The 18,031-nt window shown below is 42.1% G+C and overlaps 1 long non-coding RNA gene across 1 annotated transcript; it reads right to left on the bottom strand.

Moving 5' to 3' along the window:
• Positions 1–875: 875 nt before the first annotated feature.
• Positions 876–16,451, bottom strand: LOC128333904 (uncharacterized). Its single transcript, XR_008311111.1, has 11 exons — positions 16,059–16,451; positions 14,392–15,864; positions 13,162–14,202; positions 11,136–12,968; positions 9,469–10,940; positions 7,368–9,273; positions 5,342–7,173; positions 3,670–5,141; positions 2,291–3,475; positions 1,312–2,095; positions 876–982 (listed from the first exon to the last, which is right to left on the bottom strand). It is a non-coding gene; the product is annotated as an uncharacterized LOC128333904 (long non-coding RNA).
• Positions 16,452–18,031: the final 1,580 nt, after the last annotated feature.

Below are 18,031 nucleotides of genomic sequence, written 5' to 3'. Positions count from 1 at the left end.
TTAAAACAATGTTGAAAGCAGCATATATAAATAATGAGAACAAACATGTCAGTGATAAAACCCAGAGACACATCGGGCCATCCACTTGCTCACTACTTTAGAGGCTCCTCTGAGCAAAATGTGGTAGAATAAAATGAGGTACAAAGGAAGTGGGGTGCCAGCTATCTTAGGATCTACTCAGAGCAGATCCTTGGAGAGCCATGGTCAGCCAAGAACAAAGTCACGCTGCAGCTATCTTAGGGGCTGCTCCGAGTCATGGCAGACATTAAGTCAGCAATGAAGAAGGCCACGCTTCAGCTAGCTTGTGGATAACTCTGAGCATCAAATAGCCAAGGCATTGGGAGAGCAATGAATCCAGCTGACTTTTGAGAGGAGAACCTGCCCAGTTCTTCTGTCCTGCTCTTTTAGAATCAGTCTCCTTCTCCAGTTTTGAGATTCCTGTTCCTTGTTTCTCTTTCAATCTTCTCCCGTGTTCTGCAGTAGGATCCACTATGTTTTTTTCTGTTGGGAGGAGGGAATGTTTATTAATTATTTATTAACATATTTCTATACTGCCCAAAACTTGCATCACTGTGCAGTTTACAATTAAAATCATATCAACAATAAAATCATTTAAAACCCAGCATTAAAAGAATTAAAACTATAAATCTAATTTAAAGCCTGGGTAAACAAATATGTCTTCAGTGCCTTTTTTAAAAAAGTTGAAGCATCTTTAATCTGTTCCCACTTTAAAATTTCTATCATCACTCCCCTTACCCCATGGCTAACTGGACAGCAAAGAATGAGGTTTAGAGGGCCACCAGAGTTGTCATAACATCCTAAACACAAGAAAAACAGACTTTAAAGCTTTTTGACATCAAAACATGGTCTCTTGCCTGATCAGAGTCATATCATGGGGTATCCTCACCCAGCCGGAGGACCTTCACAACATATCAGGTCATTCAGCTGTCAGAAATGGCATTCACCTATCAGACCTCCTTTCCTACGAAGGAACCAGAAAGAGAACCAAAGACTGGGGTCAAGGCAGAACAGAGAAGCTGATTTAAAACTAGTCACGGCCAGTGTTCCCTGTAAGAGGGATTCCCAGATGTTGTTGACCACAACTCCCATAATTTCTAAGCAAAAGCCGTAGCAGTTGGGGATTCTGGGAGTTGTAGTCAACAAAACCTGGGGATCCGCCTTAGAAGCAACACTGGTCATGACATTAAGTGGAAAGTCCACTACATCTACTATATCTTAGGTGATAAAAAGAGCAATACGTGGAAGAGACATGAAGAAAGCCAACAAGAAAGTAGCAATTCAAAAACTTACCCTCCAATCAGTGCAAAAAATGGCAGAGACATGAAGTCAGCTACCAAAAAAGGAACATTTGAGCAAATTTAGTAAACATTCTATTGATTATATCACTGTGCTTCACTTCTGATTCTTTGGAGCAGATCTTCTCCTCAAGGTCTCCAGATATCAGGCCCATGATAATCCTTTTCTTTCTTTGTGTCTTTAATATATCTTCTTTCTGAAATTTCTTCCAAATGTCCCTGAAAGAAGATCTTTCTGTCTCTAAAAATGTTAAATGTTAATCACAGTAATACAAGGAATAGAAATGAAGTCAAGAATAAAAAAAGGAGCACTTCAACAGATTTCATGACCAAACAGTTCAATAAATAGTAAAGATATAAACTCAGCCACCAAAAAGGGAGCTCTCAAGGAAATTTAAGGTCCCTTCAGTTGAATTCATTGCAGAGACATGAAGTAGGCCACCAAGAGACAAGACATCCAGGAAATATTCTGAGCTATCAGTACAATTCATGGCAGAGACATGAAGTCAGCCACCAAGAGAAAAATACTCCAGGATATATTCTGTCCTATCACTATTATTCATGTCATAGACATGAAGTCAGTCACCAGAAACTGAGCACTTCAAGAAAACTTAGTCCCCAATCACTTCTTTACGTCACTCTCCTTTTTCCCCTTCTCTTTGCAGCACATCTTCTTATTCATCTTCTTCCATTTTCTTCTCCCGTGATGATCCTTTTTTTCCTCTCTGTCTTCCACAGATGTCCTGTATTAGGTTTCTTCCTGATCTCTTTTCTTCAATCTAAAAATATTGAATTAATAATAAATTTCAGTATCTTTAGTTTTTACCCTTTTGGCTCCTCCTCCCCCCCCCCCACTAACATCCCCAGTTCAGCATACCGGGCAAAATGCCCCATGGGGAGTCAGTTACCTGAACTACCTAAAGGCAATATCTAGAGGAAATATATCCTTCTACATTTAAATCTTCTTTCCTTACCCGAACAGAGCTCTCCCATTGTAGTTCTTGGTCAGCAGGCCTTCGCAATCGGGTTGCAACGCTGGCAGATGTCAGAGATGTCTCAGCTGTGTCTTGCCGTCTTTTCTTCGTCAGGTCTCGGAGAAGAATGTACTAAACACACTCGATTTTTCTAACATGTATTTCACAGAAATACATGGCAGAGACATGAAGTCAGCCGCCAAGAGCGAATCAATCCAGGAAATATTCTTGCCTATCAGTACAGATCGTGGCAGAGACATGAAGTCAGCCGCCAAGAGACAATCTCTCATGGCAATAATCTGTCCTATCCGTACAATTCGTGGGAGAGACATGAAGTCAGCCACCAAGAGTCAAGCCCTCCAGGCAATACTGTGTCCAAACAGTACAATTCATGGCAGAGACATAAAGTCAGCCATCAAGAGAGAAGCAATCCAGGAAATATTTTTTCCTATCCGTACAAATCGTGGCAGAGACATGAAGTCAGCCACCAAGAGATAAGCCCTCCAGGAAATATTCTGTTTTATCAGTTCAATTCATGGCAGAGACATGAAGCCAGCCACCAAGAGAGAAGCAATCCAGGAAATATTCTTTCCTATCCGTACAAATCGTGGAAGAGACATGAAGTCAGCCACCAAGAGATAAGCCCTCCAGGAAATATTCTGTTTTATCAGTTCAATTCATGGCAGAGACATGAAGTCAGCCACCAAGAGACAATCCCTCCAGGCAATAATCTGTCCTATCCGTACAATTCATGGCAGAAACATGAAGTCAACCACCAAGAGAGAAGCAATCCAGGAAATATTCTTTCCTATCCATAGTATTCATGGCAGAGACATGAAGTCAGCCACCAAGAGACAAGACATCCAGGAAATATTCTGAGCTATCAGTACAATTCATGGCAGAGACATGAAGTCAGCCACCAAGAGAAAAATACTCCAGGATATATTCTGTCCTATCCGTATTATTCATGGCATAGACATTAAGTCAGCCACCAGAAACTGAGCACTTCAAGAAAACTTAGTCCCCAATCACTTCTTTACGTCACTGTCCTTTTTCCCCTTCTCTTTGCAGCACATCTTCTTATTGATCTTCTTCCATTTTCTTCTCCAGTGATGATCCTTTTTTTCCTCTCTGTCTTCCACAGGTGTCCAGTATTAGGTTTCTTCATGATCTCTTTTCTTCAATCTAAAAATATTGAAAAAATAATAAATTTCAGTATCTTTAGTTTTTCCCCTTTTGGCTACTCCTCCCCCCCCCCACTCACATCCCCAGTTCAGCACACCGGGCAAAATGCCCCATGGGGTGTCAGTTACCTGAACTACCTAAAGGCAATATCTAGAGGAAATATATGCTTCTACATTTAAATCTTCTTTCCTTACCTGAACAGAGCTCTCCCATTGTAGTTCTTGGTCAGCAGGCCTTCGCAATCGGGTTGCAATGCTGGCAGATGTCAGAGATGTCACAGCTGTGTCTTGCCGTCTTTTCTTCGTCAGGTCTCGGAGAAGAATGTACTAAACACACTCGATTTTTCTAACATTTATTTCACAGAAATACTTGGCAGAGACATGAAGTCAGCCGCCAAGAGACAATCCCTCAAGGCAATATTCTGTCCTATCCGTACAATTCATGGCAGAGACATGAAGTCAGCCACCAAGAGAGAATCAATCCAGGAAATATTCTCAGCTATCAGTACAATTCGTGGGAGAGACATGAAGTCAGCCACCAAGAGTCAAGCCCTCCAGGCAATACTCTGTCCTATCCCTACAATTCATGGCAGAGACATGAAGCCAGCCACCAAGAGAGAAGCAATCCAGGAAATATTCTTTCCTATCACTACAAATCGTGGCAGAGACATGAAGTCAGCCACCAAGAGACAAGACATCCAGGAAATATTCTTTCCTATCCATAGTATTCATGGCAGAGACATGAAGTCAGCCACCAAGAGAAAAATAGTCCAGGAAATATTCTTTCCTATCAGTACAAATCGTGGCAGTGACATGAAGTCAGCCACCAAGAGAAAAATAGTCCAGGAAATATTCTTTCCTATCAGTACAAATCGTGGCAGAGACATGAAGTCAGCCACCAAGAGACAAGCCCTCCAGGAAATATTCTGTCCTATCACTACAAATCGTGGCAGAGACATGAAGTCAGCCACCAAGAGACAAGACATCCAGGAAATATTCTGTCCTATCCATAGTATTCATGGCAGAGACATGAAGTCAGCCACCAAGAGACAAGACCTCCAGAAAATATCTGAGCTATCAGTACAATTCATGGCAGAGACATGAATTCAGCCACCAAGAGAGAAGCCCTCCAGGAAATATTCTGTCCAATCCGTACAATTCGTGGCAGAGACATGAAGTCAGCCATCAAGAGAGAAGCAATCCAGGAAATATTCTTTCCTATAAGTACAAATCGTGGCAGAGACATGAAGTCAGCCACCAAGAGATAAGCCCTCCAGGAAATATTCTGTCTTATCAGTTCAATTCATGGCAGAGACATGAAGTCAGCCACCAAGATATAATCCCTCCAGGCAATATTCTTTCCTATCAGTACAATTCATGGCAGAGACATGAAGTCAGCCACCAAGAGAAAAATATTCCAGGATATATTCTGTCCTATCACTATTATTCATGTCATAGACATGAAGTCAGCCACCAGAAACTGAGCACTTCAAGAAAACTTAGTCCCCAATCACTTCTTTACGTCACTGTCCTTTTTCCCCTTCTCTTTGCAGCACATCTTCTTATTCATCTTCTTCCATTTTCTTCTCCCGTGATGATTTTTTTTTTCCTCTCTTTCTTCCACAGATGTCCTGTATTAGGTTTCTTCCTGTTCTCTTTTCTTCAATCTAAAAATATTGAAAAAATAATAAATTTCAGTAACTTTAGTTTTTCCCCTTTTGGCTACTCCTCCACCCCCCCCCCCCCATTAACATCCCCAGTTCAGCACACCGGGCAAAATGCCCCATGGGGTGTCAGTTACCTGAACTACCTAAAGGCAATATCTAGAGGAAATATATGCTTCTACATTTAAATCATCTTTCCTTACCTGAACAAAGCTCTCCCATTGTAGTTCTTGGTCAGCAGGCCTTCGCAATCGGGTTACAACGCTGGCAGATGTCAGAGATGTCACAGCTGTGTCTTGCCGTCTTTTCTTCGTCAGGTCTCGGAGAAGAATGTACTAAACACACTCGATTTTTCTAACATTTATTTCACAGAAATACTTGGCAGAGACATGAAGTCAGCCGCCAAGAGACAATCCCTCAAGGCAATATTCTGTCCTATCCGTACAATTCATGGCAGAGACATGAAGTCAGCCACCAAGAGAGAATCAATCCAGGAAATATTCTCAGCTATCAGTACAATTCGTGGGAGAGACATGAAGTCAGCCACCAAGAGTCAAGCCCTCCAGGCAATACTCTGTCCTATCAGTACAATTCATGGCAGAGACATGAAGTCAGCCATCAAGAGAGAAGCAATCCAGGAAATATTCTTTCCTATCACTACAAATCGTGGCAGAGACATGAAGTCAGCCACCAAGAGACAAGACATCCAGGAAATATTCTTTCCTATCCATAGTATTCATGGCAGAGACATGAAGTCAGCCACCAAGAGAAAAATATTCCAGGAAATATTGTTTCCTATCAGTACAAATCGTGGCAGAGACATGAAGTCAGCCACCAAGAGAAAAATAGTCCAGGAAATATTCTTTCCTATCAGTACAAATCGTGGCAGAGACATGAAGTCAGCCACCAAGAGACAAGCCCTCCAGGAAATATTCTGTCCTATCACTACAAATCGTGGCAGAGACATGAAGTCAGCCACCAAGAGACAAGACCTCCAGAAAATATCTGAGCTATCAGTACAATTCATGGCAGAGACATGAAGTCAGCCACCAAGAGAGAAGCCCTCCAGGAAATATTCTTTCCTATCACTACAATTCATGGCAGAGACATGAAGTCAGCCACCAAGAGAAAAATAGAACAGGAAATATTCATTCCTTTCAATACAATTCATGGCAGAGACATGAAGTCAGCCGCCAAGGGAGAAACAATCCAGGAAATATTCTATCCTATCAGTACAAATCGTGGCAGAGACATGAAGTCAGCCACCAAGAGAAAAATAGTCCAGGAAATATTCTTTCCTATCAGTACAAGTCATGGCAGAGACATGAAGTCAGCAACCAAGAGACAAGACATCCAGGAAATATTCTGTCCTATCCATAGTATTCATGGCAGAGACATGAAGTCAGCCACCAAGAGACAAGACCTCCAGAAAATATTCTGAGCTATCAGTACAATTCGTGGCAGAGACATGAAGTCAGCCACAACGAGTCAAGCCCTCCAGGCAATACTCTTTCCTATCAGTAGAATTCATGGCAGAGACATCAAGTCAACCACCAAGAGAGAAGCAATCCAGGAAATATTCTTTCCTATAAGTACAAATCGTGGCATAGACATGAAGTCAGCCACCAAGAGACAATCCCTCCAGGAAATATTCTGTCCTATCCCTACAATTCATGGCAGAGACATGAAGTCAGCCACCAAGAGACAAGACATCCAGGACATATTCTGAGCTATCAATACAATTCATGGCAGAGACATGAAGTCAGCCACCAAGAGAAAAATACTCCAGGATATATTCTGTCCTATCACTATTATTCATGGCATAGACATGAAGTCAGTCACCAGAAACTGAGCACTTCAAGAAAACTTAGTCCCCAATCACTTTTTTACCTCACTGTCCTTTTTCCCCTTCTCTTTGCAGCACATCTTCTTATTCATCTTCTTCCATTTTCTTCTCCCGTGATGATCCTTTTTTTCCTCTCTGTCTTCCACACGTGTCCAGTATTAGGTTTCTTCCTGATCTCTTTTCTTCAATCTAAAAATATTGAAAAAATAAGAAATTTCAGTATCTTTAGTTTTTCCCCTTTTGGCTACTCCTCCCCCCCCCCACTCACATCCCCAGTTCAGCACACCGGGCAAAATGCCCCATGGGGTGTCAGTTACCTGAACTACCTAAAGGCAATATCTAGAGGAAATATATGCTTCTACATTTAAATCTTCTTTCCTTACCTGAACAGAGCTCTCCCATTGTAGTTCTTGGTCAGCAGGCCTTCGCAATCGGGTTGCAACACTGGCTGATGTCAGAGATGTCACAGCTGTGTCTTGCCGTCTTTTCTTCGTCAGGTCTCGGAGAAGAATGTACTAAACACACTCGATTTTTCTAACATGTATTTCACAGAAATACTTGGCAGAGACATGAAGTCAGCCGCCAAGAGACAATCCCTCAAGGTAATATTCTGTCCTATCCGTACAATTCATGGCAGAGACATGAAGTCAGCCACCAAGAGAGAATCAATCCAGGAAATATTCTCAGCTATCAGTACAATTCGTGGGAGAGACATGAAGTCAGCCACCAAGAGTCAAGCCCTCCAGGCAATACTCTGTCCTATCAGTACAATTCATGGCAGAGACATGAAGTCAGCCATCAAGAGAGAAGCAATCCAGGAAATATTCTTTCCTATCAGTACAAATCGTGGCAGAGACATGAAGTCAGCCACCAAGAGAGAAGCAATCCAGGAAATATTCTATCGTATCACTACAAATCGTGGCAGAGACATGAAGTCAGCAACCAAGAGACAAGACATCCAGGAAATATTCTGTCCTATCCATAGTATTCATGGCAGAGACATGAAGTCAGCCGCCAAGAGCGAATCAATCCAGGAAATATTCTCAGCTATCAGTACAATTCATGGCAGAGACATTAAGTCAGCCATCAAGAGAGAAGCAAACCAGGACATATTCTTTCCTATCACTACAAATCGTGGCAGAGACATGAAGTCAGCCACCAAGAGACAAAAAAATCCAGGAAATATTCTTTCCTATCCATAGTATTCATGGCAGAGACATGAAGTCAGCCACCAAGAGAAAAATAGTCCAGGAAATATTCTTTCCTTTCAGTACAAATCATGGCAGAGACATGAAGTCAGCCACCAAGAGAAAAATAGTCCAGGAAATATTCTTTCCTATCAGTACAAATCGTGGCAGAGACATGAAGTCAGCCACCAAGAGACAAGCCCTCCAGGAAATATTCTGTCCTATCACTACAAATCGTGGCAGAGACATGAAGTCAGGAACCAAGAGACAAGACCTCCAGAAAATATTCTGAGCTATCAGTACAATTCATGACAGAGACATGAAGTAAACCACCAAGAGAGAAGCCCTCCAGGAAATATTCTGTACAATCCGTACAATTCGTGCAAGAGACATGAAGTCAGCCACCAAGAGACAAGCCCTCCAGGAAATATTCTGTCCTATCCCTACAATTCATGGCAGAGACATGAAGCCAGCCACCAAGAGAGAAGCAATCCAGGAAATATTCTTTCCTATCACTACAAATCGTGGCAGAGACATGAAATCAGCCACCAAGAGACAAGACATCCAGGAAATATTCTTTCCTATCCATAGTATTCATGGCAGAGACATGAAGTCAGCCACCAAGAGAAAAATAGTCCAGGAAATATTCTTTCCTATCAGTACAAATCGTGGCAGAGACATGAAGTCAGCCACCAAGAGATAAGCCCTCCAGGAAATATTCTGTCTTATCAGTTCAATTCATGGCAGAGACATGAAGTCAGCCACCAAGATATAATCCCTCCAGGCAATATTCTTTCCTATCATTACAATTCATGGCAGAGACATGAAGTCAGCCACCAAGAGAAAAATATTCCAGGATATATTCTGTCCTATCACTATTATTCATGTCATAGACATGAAGTCAGCCACCAGAAACTGAGCACTTCAAGAAAACTTAGTCCCCAATCAAGTTTTTACGTCACTCTCCTTTTTCCCCTTCTCTTTGCAGCACATCTTCTTATTCATCTTCTTCCATTTTCTTCTCCCGTGATGATCCTTTTTTTCCTCTCTGTCTTCCACAGATGTCCTGTATTAGGTTTCTTCCTGTTCTCTTTTCTTCAATCTAAAAATATTGAAAAAATAATAAATTTCAGTAACTTTAGTTTTTCCCCTTTTGGCTACTCCTCCCCCCCCCCCATTAACATCCCCAGTTCAGCACACCAGGCAAAATGCCCCATGGGGTGTCAGTTACCTGAACTACCTAAAGGCAATATCTAGAGGAAATATATGCTTCTACATTTAAATCATCTTTCCTTACCTGAACAAAGCTCTCCCATTGTAGTTCTTGGTCAGCAGGCCTTCGCAATCGGGTTGCAACGCTGGCAGATGTCAGAGATGTCACAGCTGTGTCTTGCCGTCTTTTCTTCGTCAGGTATCGGAGAAGAATGTACTAAACACACTCAATTTTTCTAACATTTATTTCACAGAAATACTTGGCAGAGACATGAAGTCAGCCGCCAAGAGCGAATCAATCCAGGAAATATTCTCAGCTATCAGTACAATTCGTGGGAGAGACATGAAGTCAGCCACCAAGAGTCAAGCCCTCCAGGCAATACTCTGTCCTATCAGTACAATTCATGGCAGAGACATGAAGTCAGCCATCAAGAGAGAAGCAATCCAGGAAATATTCTTTCCTATCAGTACAATTCATGGCAGAGACATGAAGTCAGCCACCAAGAGATAATCCCTCCAGGCAATAATCTGTCCAATCCGTACAATTCATGGCAGAGACATGAAGTCAACTAACAAGAGAGAAGCAATCCAGGAAATATTCTTTCCTATCACTACAAATCGTGGCAGAGACATGAAGTCAGCCACCAAGAGAAAAATAGTCCAGGAAATATTCTTTCCTATCAGTACAAATCGTGGCATAGACATGAAGTCAGCCACCAAGAGAAAAATAGTCCAGGAAATATTCTTTCCTATCAGTACAAATCATGGCAGAGACATGAAGTCAGCCACCAAGAGACAAGACATCCAGGAAATATTTTGTCCTATCCATAGTATTCATGGCAGAGACATGAAGTCAGCCACCAAGAGACAAGACATCCAGAAAATATCTGAGCTATCAGTACAATTCATGGCAGAGACATGAAGTCAGCCACCAAGAGAGAAGCCCTCCAGGAAATATTCTTTCCTATCAGTACAATTCATGGCAGAGACATGAAGTCAGCCACCATGAGATAATCCCTCCAGGCAATAATCTGTCCAATCCGTACAATTCATGGCAGAGACATGAAGTCAACTACCAAGAGAGAAGCAATCCAGGAAATATTCTTTCCTATCACTACAAATCGTGGCAGAGACATGAAATCAGCCACCAAGAGAAAAATAGTCCAGGAAATATTCTTTCCTATCAGTACAAGTCATGGCAGAGACATGAAGTCAGCCACCAAGAGAGAAGCATTCCAGGAAATATTCTTTCCAATCAGTACAATTTGTGGCAGAGACATGAAGTCAGCCACCAAGAGAAAAATATTCCAGGATATATTCTGTCCTATCACTATTATTCATGTCATAGACATGAAGTCAGCCACCAGAAACTGAGCACTTCAAGAAAACTTAGTCCCCAATCACTTCTTTACGTCACTGTCCTTTTCCCCCTTCTCTTTGCAGCACATCTTCTTATTCATCTTCTTCCATTTTCTTCTCCCGTGATGATCCTTTTTTTCCTCTCTGTCTTGCACGGATGTCTTGTATTAGGTTTCTTCATGATCTCTTTTCTTCAATCTAAAAATATTGAAAAAATAATAAATTTCAGTATCTTTAGTTTTTCCCCTTTTGGCTACTCCTCCCCGCCCCTCATTAACATCCCCAGTTCAGCACACTGGGCAAAATGCCCCATGGGGTGTCAGTTACCTGAACTACCTAAAGGCAATATCTAGAGGAAATATATGCTTCTACATTTAAATCATCTTTCCTTACCTGAACAGAGCTCTCCCATTGTAGTTCTTGGTCAGCAGGCCTTCGCAATCGGGTTGCAACGCTGGCAGATGTCAGAGATGTCACAGCTGTGTCTTGCCGTCTTTTCTTCGTCAGGTCTCGGAGAAGAATGTACTAAACACACTCGATTTTTCTAACATTTATTTCACAGAAATACTTGGCAGAGACATGAAGTCAGCCGCCAAGAGACAATCCCTCAAGGCAATATTCTGTCCTATCCCTACAATTCATGGCAGAGACATGAAGTCAGCCATCAAGAGAGAAGCAATCCAGGAAATATTCTTTCCTTTCAGTACAATTCATGGCAGAGACATGAAGTCAGCCACCAAGAGATAATCCCTCCAGGCAATAATCTGTCCTATCCGTACAATTCATGGCAGAGACATGAAGTCAGCCACCAAGAGAGAAGCAATTCAGGACATATTCTTTCCTATCAATAAAAATCGTGGCAGAGACATGAAGTCAGCCACCAAGAGACAAGACATCCAGGAAATATTCTTTCCTATCCATAGTATTCATGGCAGAGGCATGAAGTCAGCCACCAAGAGAAAAATAGTCCAGAAAATATTCTTTCCTATCAGTACAAATCGTGGCAGAGACATGAAGTCAGCCACCAAGAGAAAAATAGTCCAGGAAATATTCTTTCCTATCAGTACAAATCGTGGCAGAGACATGAAGTCAGCCACCAAGAGACAAGCCCTCCAGGAAATATTCTGTCCTATCACTACAAATCGTGGCAGAGACATGAAGTCAGCAACGAAGAGACAAGACCTCCAGAAAATATTCTGAGCTATCAGTACAATTCATGGCAGAGACATGAAGTCAGCCACCAAGAGAGAAGCCCTCCAGGAAATATTCTGTCCAATCCGTACAATTCGTGGCAGAGACATGAAGTCAGCCACCAAGAGACAAGCCCTCCAGGAAATATTCTGTCCTATCCCTACAATTCATGGCAGAGCCATGAAGCAAGCCACCAAGAGAGAAGCAATCCAGGAAATATTCTTTCCTATCACTACAAATCGTGGCAGAGACATGAAGTCAGCCACCAAGAGACAAGACATCCAGGAAATATTCTTTCCTATCCATAGTATTCATGGCAGAGACATGAAGTCAGCCACCAAGAGAAAAATAGTCCAGGAAATATTCTTTCCTATCAGTACAAATCGTGGCAGAGACATGAAGTCAGCCACCAAGAGACAAGCCCTCCAGGAAATATTCTGTCCTATCACTACAAATCGTGGCAGAGACATGAAGTCAGCCACCAAGAGACAAGACATCCAGGAAATATTCTGTCCTATCCATAGTATTCATGGCAGAGACATGAAGTCAGCCACCAAGAGAGAAGTCCTCCAGGAAATATTCTTTCCTATCAGTTCAATTCATGGCAGAGACATGAAGTCAGCCACCAAGATATAATCCCTCCAGGCAATATTTTTTCCTATCAATACAATTCATGGCAGAGACATGAAGTCAGCCACCAAGAGAGAAGCAATCCAGGAAATATTCTATCCTATCAGTACAAATCGTGGCAGAGACATGAAGTCAGCCACCAAGAGAAAAATATTCCAGGATATATTCTGTCCTATCACTATTATTCATGTCATAGACATGAAGTCAGCCACCAGAAACTGAGCACTTCAAGAAAACTTAGTCCCCAATCACTTCTTTACGTCACTGTCCTTTTTCCCCTTCTCTTTGCAGCACATCTTCTTATTCATCTTCTTCCATTTTCTTCTCCCGTGATGATCCTTTTTTTCCTCTCTGTCTTCCACAGATGTCCTGTATTAGGTTTCTTCCTGATCTCTTTTCTTCAATCTAAAAATATTGAAAAAATAATAAATTTCAGTATCTTTAGTTTTTCCCCTTTTGGCTACTCCTCCCCCCCCCATTAACATCCCCAGTTCAGCACACCGGGCAAAATGCCCCATGGGGTGTCAGTTACCTGAACTACCTAAAGGCAATATCTAGAGGAAATATATGCTTCTACATTTAAATCATCTTTCCTTACCTGAACAAAGCTCTCCCATTGTAGTTCTTGGTCAGCAGGCCTTCACAATCGGGTTGAAACGCTGGCAGATGTCAGAGATGTCACAGCCGTGTCTTGCCGTCTTTTCTTCGTCAGGTCTCGGAGAAGAATGTACTAAACACACTCTATTTTTCTAACATTTATTTCACAGAAATACTTGGCAGAGACATGAAGTCAGCCGCCAAGAGACAATCCCTCAAGGCAATATTCTGTCCTATCCGTACAATTCATGGCAGAGACATGAAGTCAGCCACCAAGAGAGAATCAATCCAGGAAATATTCTCAGCTATCAGTACAATTCGTGGGAGAGACATGAAGTCAGCCACCAAGAGTCAAGCCCTCCAGGCAATACTCTGTCCTATCAGTACAATTCATGGCAGAGACATGAAGTCAGCCATCAAGAGAGAAGCAATCCAGGAAATATTCTTTCCTATCAGTACAATTCATGGCAGAGACATGAAGTCAGCCACCAAGAGATAATCCCTACAGGCAATAATCTGTCCTATCCGTACAATTCATGGCAGAGACATGAAGTCAACCACCAAGAGAGAAGCAATTCAGGACATATTCTTTCCCATCCGTACAATTCCGGGCAGAGACATGAAGTCAACCACCAAGAGAGAAGCAATCCAGGAAATATTCTTTCCTATCAGTACAAATTGTGGCAGAGACATGAAGTCAGCCACCAAGAGACAAGCCCTCCAGGAAATATTCTGTCCTATCAGTACAATTCATGGCAGAGACATGAAGTCAGCCACCAAGAGAAAAATACGCAAGGATATATTCTGTCCTATCAGTATTATTCATGGCATAGACATGAAGTCCGCCACCAGAAACTGAGCACTTCAAGAAAACTTAGTCCCCAATCAAGTTTTTACGTCACTGTCCTTTTTCCCCTTCTCTTTGCAGCACATCTTCTTATTCATCTTCTTCCATTTTCTTCTCCCGTTATGATCCTTTTTTTCCTCTCTGTCTTCCACAGATGTCCTGTATTAGGTTTCTTCCTGATCTCTTTTCTTCAATCTAAAAATATTGAAAAAATAATAAATTTCAGTATCTTTAGTTTTTCCCCTTTTGGCTACTCCCCCCCCCCTCACATCCCCAGTTCAGCACACCGGGCAAAATGCCCCATGGGGTGTCAGTTACCTGAACTACCTAAAGGCAATATCTAGAGGAAATATATGCTTCTACATTTAAATCATCTTTCCTTACCTGAACAAAGCTCTCCCATTGTAGTTCTTGGTCAGCAGGCCTTCGCAATAGGGTTGCAACGCTGGCAGATGTCAGAGATGTCACAGCCGTGTCTTGCCGTCTTTTCTTCGTCAGGTCTCTGAGAAGAATGTACTAAACACACTCGATTTTTCTAACATTTATTTCACAGAAATACTTGGCAGAGACATGAAGTCAGCCGCCAAGAGACAATCCCTCAAGGCAATATTCTGTCCTATCCGTACAATTCATGGCAGAGAAATGAAGTCAGCCACCAAGAGAGAATCAATCCAGGAAATATTCTCAGCTATCAGTACAATTCGTGGGAGAGACATGAAGTCAGCCACCAAGAGTCAAGCCCTCCAGGCAATACTCTGTCCTATCAGTACAATTCATGGCAGAGACATGAAGTCAGCCATCAAGAGAGAAGCAATCCAGGAAATATTCTTTCCTATCAGTACAATTCATGGCAGAGACATGAAGTCAACCACCAAGAGAAAAATAGTGCAGGAAATATTCTTTCCTATCAATACAAATCGTGGCAGAGACATGAAGTCAGCCACCAAGAGAAAAATAGTCCAGGAAATATTCTTTCCTATCAGTACAAATCGTGGCAGAGACATGAAGTCAGCAACCAAGAGACAAGACCTCCAGAAAATATTCTGAGCTATCAGTACAATTCATGGCAGAGACATGAAGTCAGCCATCAAGAGAGAAGCAATCCAGGAAATTTTCCTTCCTATCAGTACAAATCGTGGCAGTGACATGACGTCAGCCACCAAGAGATAAGCCCTCCAGGAAATATTCTTTCCTATCAGTACAAATCGTGGCAGAGACATGAAGTCAGCAACCAAGAGACAAGACCTCCAGAAAATATTCTGAGCTATCAGTACAATTCATGACAGAGACATGAAGTCAGCCACCAAGATATAATACCTCCAGGCAATAATCTGTCCTATCCGTACAATTCATGGCAGAGACATGAAGTCAGCCACCAAGAGATAATCCCTCCAGGCAATAATCTGTCCTATCCGTACAATTCATGGCAGAGACATGAAGTCAGCCACCAAGAGACAAGCCCTCCAGGAAATATTCTGTCCTATCCCTACAATTCATGGCAGAGACATGAAGCCAGCCACCAAGAGAGAAGCAATCCAGGAAATATTCTGTCCTATCAGTACAATTCATGGCAGAGACATGAAGTCAGCCACCAAGAGAAAAATACTCAAGGATATATTCTGTCCTATCAGTATTATTCATGGCATAGACATGAAGTCCGCCACCAGAAACTGAGCACTTCAAGAAAACTTAGTCCCCAATCAAGTTTTTACGTCACTGTCCTTTTTCCCCTTCTCTTTGCAGCACATCTTCTTATTCATCTTCTTCCATTTTCTTCTCCCGTGATGATCCTTTTTTTCCTCTCTGTCTTCCACAGATGTCCTGTATTAGGTTTCTTCCTGATCTCTTTTCTTCAATCTAAAAATATTGAAAAAATAATAAATTTCAGTATCTTTAGTTTTTCCCCTTTTGGCTACTCCTCCCCCCCCCCACTCACATCCCCAGTTCAGCAAACCGGGCAAAATGCCCCATGGGGTGTCAGTTACCTGAACTACCTAAAGGCAATATCTAGAGGAAATATATGCTTCTACATTTAAATCATCTTTCCTTACCTGAACAAAGCTCTCCCATTGTAGTTCTTGGTCAGCAGGCCTTCACAATCGGGTTGCAACGCTGGCAGATGTCAGAGATGTCACAGCCGTGTCTTGCCGTCTTTTCTTCGTCAGGTCTCGGAGAAGAATGTACTAAACACACTCGATTTTTCTAACATTTATTTCACAGAAATACTTGGCAGAGACATGAAGTCAGCCGCCAAGAGACAATCCCTCAAGGTAATATTCTGTCCTATCCGTACAATTCATGGCAGAGACATGAAGTCAGCCACCAAGAGAGAATCAATCCAGGAAATATTCTCAGCTATCAGTACAATTCGTGGGAGAGACATGAAGTCAGCCACCAAGAGTCAAGCCCTCCAGGCAATACTTTGTCCTATCAGTACAATTCATGGCAGAGACATGAAGTCAGCCATCAAGAGAGAAGCAATCCAGGAAATATTCTTTCCTATCAGTACAAATCGTGGCAGAGACATGAAGTCAGCCACCAAGAGAAAAATAGTCCAGGAAATATTCTTTCCTATCAGTACAAATCGTGGCAGAGACATGAAGTCAGCCACCAAAAGAAAAATAGTCCAGGAAATATTCTTTCCTATCAGTACAAATCGTGGCAGAGACATGAAGTCAGCCACCAAGAGAAAAATAGTCCAGGAAATATTCTTTCCTATCAGTACAAATCATGGCAGAGACATGAAGTCAGCCACCAAGAGACAAGCCCTCCAGGAAATATTCTGTCCTATCCCTACAATTCATGGCAGAGACATGAAGTCAGCCATCAAGTGAGAAGCAATCCAGGAAATATTCTTTCCTATCAGTACAAATCGTGGCAGAGACATGAAGTCAGCCACCAAGAGTCAAGCCCTCCAGGGAATACCCTGTCCTATCAGTACAATTCATGGCAGAGACATGAAGTCAACCACCAAGAGAAAAATAGTGCAGGAAATATTCTTTCCTATCAATACAAATCGTGGCAGAGACATGAAGTCAGCCACCAAGAGAAAAATAGTCCAGGAAATATTCTTTCCTATCAGTACAAATCGTGGCAGAGACATGAAGTCAGCAACCAAGAGACAAGACCTCCAGAAAATATTCTGAGCTATCAGTACAATTCATGGCAGAGACATGAAGTCAGCCATCAAGAGAGAAGCAATCCAGGAAATATTCCTTCCTATCAGTACAAATCGTGGCAGTGACATGACGTCAGCCACCAAGAGATAAGCCCTCCAGGAAATATTCTTTCCTATCAGTACAAATCGTGGCAGAGACATGAAGTCAGCAACCAAGAGACAAGACCTCCAGAAAATATTCTGAGCTATCAGTACAATTCATGACAGAGACATGAAGTCAGCCACCAAGATATAATACCTCCAGGCAATAATCTGTCCTATCCGTACAATTCATGGCAGAGACATGAAGTCAGCCACCAAGAGATAATCCCTCCAGGCAATAATCTGTCCTATCCGTACAATTCATGGCAGAGACATGAAGTCAGCCACCAAGAGACAAGCCCTCCAGGAAATATTCTGTCCTATCCCTACAATTCATGGCAGAGACATGAAGCCAGCCACCAAGAGAGAAGCAATCCAGGAAATATTCTGTCCTATCAGTACAATTCATGGCAGAGACATGAAGTCAGCCACCAAGAGAAAAATACTCAAGGATATATTCTGTCCTATCAGTATTATTCATGGCATAGACATGAAGTCCGCCACCAGAAACTGAGCACTTCAAGAAAACTTAGTCCCCAATCAAGTTTTTACGTCACTGTCCTTTTTCCCCTTCTCTTTGCAGCACATCTTCTTATTCATCTTCTTCCATTTTCTTCTCCCGTGATGATCCTTTTTTTCCTCTCTGTCTTCCACAGATGTCCTGTATTAGGTTTCTTCCTGATCTCTTTTCTTCAATCTAAAAATATTGAAAAAATAATAAATTTCAGTATCTTTAGTTTTTCCCCTTTTGGCTACTCCTCCCCC

Source organism: Hemicordylus capensis, chromosome 8 (genome assembly GCF_027244095.1).
Source record: "Hemicordylus capensis ecotype Gifberg chromosome 8, rHemCap1.1.pri, whole genome shotgun sequence".
NCBI lineage: Eukaryota > Metazoa > Chordata > Lepidosauria > Squamata > Cordylidae > Hemicordylus > Hemicordylus capensis.
Note: the sequence above shows the minus strand (reverse complement) of the source record. Positions and strands in the feature narration are given on the sequence as shown.